The sequence below is a fragment of the Myotis davidii genome, unplaced genomic scaffold, assembly GCF_000327345.1.
Source record: "Myotis davidii unplaced genomic scaffold, ASM32734v1 scaffold14, whole genome shotgun sequence".
Classification (NCBI taxonomy): Eukaryota; Metazoa; Chordata; class Mammalia; order Chiroptera; family Vespertilionidae; genus Myotis; species Myotis davidii.
The window spans coordinates 1,996,735-2,002,056 of record NW_006287372.1 but is presented as its reverse complement, the minus strand read 5'-3'; the positions used below and the strand labels follow the sequence as shown (position 1 = coordinate 2,002,056).

The window sequence follows — 5,322 nt, the reverse complement described above, 5'->3', positions numbered from 1 at the left end:
GGGGGGCTCCAGGAAAAGGGAACCAGGAACAAAGATAGCAGCTGGTCCAGGACAATGTGGCTGTTCCTCCCAGGAGGAGGAAGCTAGAAAGAAGCCCTTCAAGACCTACTGAAAGTGGATGAATGGGGAATGGGAGTCCTTGCCCCTGTCATTCTAAAAGAATCCCTTCAGAGACTGTACGAGGTAAGAATGATACCCACAGTTCATTTTCTTTCTAATCTTTCTCTCTTGTGATTAGATGATTTGTAAGGAATTCTTTAAAAAAATAACGGTGAAGATCTAAAATTTGGCTTTTCCCAAAATCCATTTACATAGATCTCAGAAGTCAATTGAATCTAAATGCTTGCCTTTAATAACTGAATCAGCAATGTTTTTACTCTTTAAGAGGTTTGGGAAATAAAATTAGTCCAGTATTATAATAACTACATTTACTATTTTCCCCCCCAAAATACCAATTTTGAAATATTTCAATGGATCATTGACTCCTTAAATGTGTGTCACTCTAGCACATACTGTGCACACAGAGAAGTTCACTGAACTGTTTCCTTTCCTTGCCTGGGTGGGTGGGGCAGGAGGAGATGGCATCCTAATGTTTGTGTTTACCCACGGGATGTGTCATTTTTGTCATCATATGTCAAAGGCCAAGGCACATTGGAAGCATGGAGGCAGAATTACATTGATAATGGAGAAGAAAGACAGAGAGAGACTCAAGAAAATTATAACTTTCTTTGACACAACAGCTTTTGGGTCTGGTTGGTACCAAGCTCCAATTCCAAGCGATACTACTTAATGAGGCTGATAGTGCTACCTTCTTCAGGCACCTTCGATATCTGGCTTGAATCATAGGACAGTCAGGTGCCAGCGGTAGAGCCTATGGGTGGGGTGTATCTGAGAATTCAAACTCACAGACTGGGAAACAATGAAGTCGGGGAAAGAGGGTGGGAATGACAGTTACGTTTTTCTTTGGTGCTTTACCTGATGAAATCATTTCACTGCATCCATGGAATGCGAGGAGAAGGAAGCTATAAAATGAAATTGGAGAAAATTCTCAGAAATATAATGGCCCTTGAAATGGGCATCCGTTTGCATCCAGAGTTCAGAGAACATCTATTATAGAAACAATATTATGCTTGCATGGAAATGCATTTGTCGTTGATTAAAACAGAGTCCCCTGATAAAATCTTCTGGGACACGCTCTGTAGGAATTTGAAGAGTGACATGATCGATGAAAATTGAGAACTGTTTCAGGTTCACACGGAGGGCACCATATAATCATAATGGTGGTGGCTTGCATTCATAAAGGATTTTAGTTTTCAAAGTGCTTTTCCGGCCATCATCTCTTCTGATTCCCACAGCTGCCCTCATCCCCATTTCAGAAAAATATAAAGAAAACTTTATATCTTTCTCAAATAAGTGATGTTGTATTTAAGAGGATTGTATAACATTGCACTTTTCTTGATACCCACAATAGTCTACTGGCTTACAGCATTTATAAAATGATGTATAAAAGTGAGAGCTAGTGAAAACTAAATAAAATTTAGAAGATGAAAATGTTCTAGAAGAAATAGGTACAGTGAAAGAATAAACTATGGAATATGTATATATACTTGATATGGGAGGAGGGACAGGGAATTTTTTTGCATAATACAGCTTAGGTAGCTTCCTTATTCTTGGAGATATTTCTTTTAAACTATGTGGCTACCATCTCAAATTGCATGTGTCAAATTGCATGTAACCCTCATATCTCAATTTTCCTGTCTCTAATGACAACTTGGTTTGATTTTGGCCACCTCTTTTGACTACATTTATCTACATCTATAAAATCAGTCACCTATCTTTTTTTTTTTTTAATCTTCACCCAAGGATATTTTTTTCCATTGATTTTTAGAGAGAGTGTAAGGGAGAGGGAGAGATAGAGAGAAACACCGATGTGAGAGAGACACCTTGATTAGTTGCCTCCCACATGCCCCCAACCAGGGCCAGGAGCCTATAACCAAGGCACGTTCCCTTGGCCAGAACTAAACCCAGGACTCTTCAGTCCACAGGCCAATGCTCTAGCCACTGAGCCAAACCAGCTAGGGCCAATCACCTATCATTTTTTTTTCATTTCCCTTACAGCTGTCTCCACTTTAATGGAGGCCTTTGCATACTCAGCCCACACTGTCCTTCAGTCTTGTCTGATTTCCAATACACCTCAGCTCCTGTAACACACCATCAGGGAGCTCTTTTCCTCACAATATTCACCAGATTCCTGCTTTTTCTCTCCCCAACATAAAAAGAACTTCACCTGCCTTTTAGATTCACGGAAGGCACCATATAATCATAATGGTGATGGCTTGCATTTGTAAAGGATTAATCATTAAAATGCAATGCCACCCAAGTTCTGAATACCCTTTTTCTTTTTCAATGAGGCTGGTCCTCCAGCCCTTCTAATGTTTAGTGATCTCTCCTTCTTCAAGCCCTCTGCATGTCTTTCCACCACATGGAAAGCAAAGTCTCCGTGTTGTTGCAAATATTTCTTTGCTAAACTCTACTCAGTGATCACTTGCATGATTCTGGTTCTCTGTTGAAGGCCATCCTTTATGAACACTACATGGCTTAGACGCTGTGATATTCAGCAGAATCTTCATTGTGTAGTATCTTGTACTGATCCACACACATTAATCTGTGTCTTGTTATTTATACTGCTGGCCTCTGACCACCCTGGGGCGCCCAGCAATGATGAAATTGGGTGGATCACTTTAATTAATAACCATACCCAAAAGGACAAAAACAGTGTCAGAAAATAAATACACTCCTTCATGGGAACTACTCCTTCTTTAAGTGCTGAGACTATGAAGGGGGATAAGATAAACCTACTACCTACCACTGCTGAGCTCATGGTCTACCCCATGAAGGAAAAAACAATGACACTCTCAATGGAGGGTTCTGAACGCCTACCACCTTTTAAAGTCACAGAGAAAAATAAAATGGGAGAGTTGATCTGTCTTGATAAGGAAAAAGCACACAAATGAAACAATCCCTTTGGCTTCGTGAGAGGGTGGATGAGTATTTCAGTTTCCCATGTGGTGCCACAGAAACCAAAAGTAGTCCAGCTTGACATGAACTAGGAAGATCAGGGAAATGTTGACTTTTCAAGTTGGCAGCTGCAGGCAAGATAATTTATAATTCAATGATATATATTTTTATATTCATCAAACACTGTATGCTTAACATCATTTGATATTTAAATAAAAATGAATAATTGCAATTGCCCTAATAAGCATATAAAATAGCTGGAAGAACTTTAAAATTTTGGTTATTCACTAACAGAACAAAAAAATTATGCTAATTTCAGTCAATTCTTTAAATTTATACAGTAATAATGAATTTAACTTGCAAATGTTTGGTAGTCCAAGCCATCACAGAAGATCTGCTTAGTGGATGCATTTTCTTTATGCATTAAAATGCATTTTGTACAGATTTTTGGAAGATAAAGACTTATTTGGGATGCTAAACCATAGGAAAAATGAAAGACAACGTTAGAATAATGATTTCAGAAGAGCTATGTCAGTCACATTTCACTTACAAAAACTTCACTGTAGTATTAATACCAGTTTAATGTTGATAAAGAACACTATTTAATTCCCATCCCAAATGTAAGTATTTTAACCAGCTCATGTTCATTTTTCAACATTCTATGCAGTTTTCCCAATCACTATAGAGACAAAAAAAATGAAAGCATCTCTAATGCAAAAAAATGATGTTAATTTAATCATATAATTAATTTAGAGGCATTCAAAAGCCACATTAAATGGAGGCTATATTTCCAATCATCAGTGAAACAGGCAATCAACAGACTTTCAAAAGATGACTTCTCATTTTTTCCTGTGCACATATTGAATGACATTTAGAGGGGAGAAGAGCAAGAAAAACACCGACAGAAATAGTGATCAGGTAGATATAAATTAAATAAAATGAACATAGTCTCACAGAAATGAGTGAAGAAAACTGTATCAAAAAGAAGCAAGCTGCGTTAGATGAATGAAGAAGATTAAAATGAATGGACAATGCAAACAATAGACTGAGTAATTAGGTCGCAGGTAAATGGTGCAGTTTGAATAGAGTGGGGAGGGAGCTGAGGTCCTAAGCACCCAGCCTTTTCCAGCCCTTCAAAAGACTGGGTTTTATCTAAACAAAATAAGGGGCCACCTTGAGTGTAAATGTAGGTGGAAGGAAGTGCAGGGAACAGAAGTATAATCATGTTTGAAGGCAAATAATGAAAAAAATGGTAGGAAAAAAAGAAGTTGTAGATAAAAAATAGAATATAATACATAAAAAATGAATAGAATACATAATACAACCTTGAAGAAGGTTGAAAGATGTGGAACAGAGAACAGGTGGAGAGGTGAGGGTTAGGAGAACACCTCTTACTTTGAGTTCAGAGGAATTTGGAAGAAGGAAGAGATGCATGTGCAAATTCCCAAGTGGGGAAGAGGATGAGGACAAGGTCGCATGCTGAGAAATCGGGGGATGGGGGTTGACAAGTTAAAAAAATCATGGTTCCTTGGCTCATGTGGCTTAGTTGATGGGGTGTCATCCTGTGCATCCAGAGATCACTGGTTCTATTCCTGGTTGATTCCTGGTTGAGGCACATGCCCAGGTTGTTGGCTTAAGGTGTGCAGGAGGCAGCCAATTGGTTTTCTCATCAATGTTTCTCTCTCCCACGCTTCCTCTCTTTCTCTCTCTAAAATAAACAAAAACATATTTTTTAAAAAACTATGGCAATACTTACAGAGAATACACACGGAAATGTGAAAGATGATAAAGTAATCCTATCACCAGAGTAAGATTCAACATGAGAAAGCTGATGAAGTAACATCTCATTTATATGTTAAAAAAGGAAAACCATGGAACAATCTCAATAGAAGGAAAGAACACTGAATAAAATACAATGTCTATTGGATAAAAATTCCCTTAGAACAGAAAGGAAGTTAAATTCTTTAACTTGATAAAGAATAGCTATCAACATTTAAAGTAAGTACAGTACTTTATGGGGGTATTTAAAAGTATTAAAGTATTGCCATAAAGTCAGGACTATAATGAAGATCCATCTACCTAAACTTATATTAATATTAAAATTGATAAGGAAGAGACAGATTATATTTATAAAGTATAAGTTTGCACACACACACACACACAAGGGAATACTACTCAGCATAAGAAAGGATGAGATACTGCCATTTGTGACAACATGGATGGATCTTGAGAGTATCATGTTAAGTGAAATAAGTCAGACAGAAAAGGACAACAACTATATGCTTTCAGTAATATGTGGGTTAT

General features: G+C 37.6%; 1 protein-coding gene across 4 annotated transcripts in view; it reads right to left on the bottom strand.

The window, feature by feature from the left end:
* Positions 1 to 5,322, bottom strand: part of RALYL (RALY RNA binding protein-like) — a 564,488-nt gene that overhangs the window by 379,066 nt on the left and 180,100 nt on the right. The window lies entirely within an intron of this gene.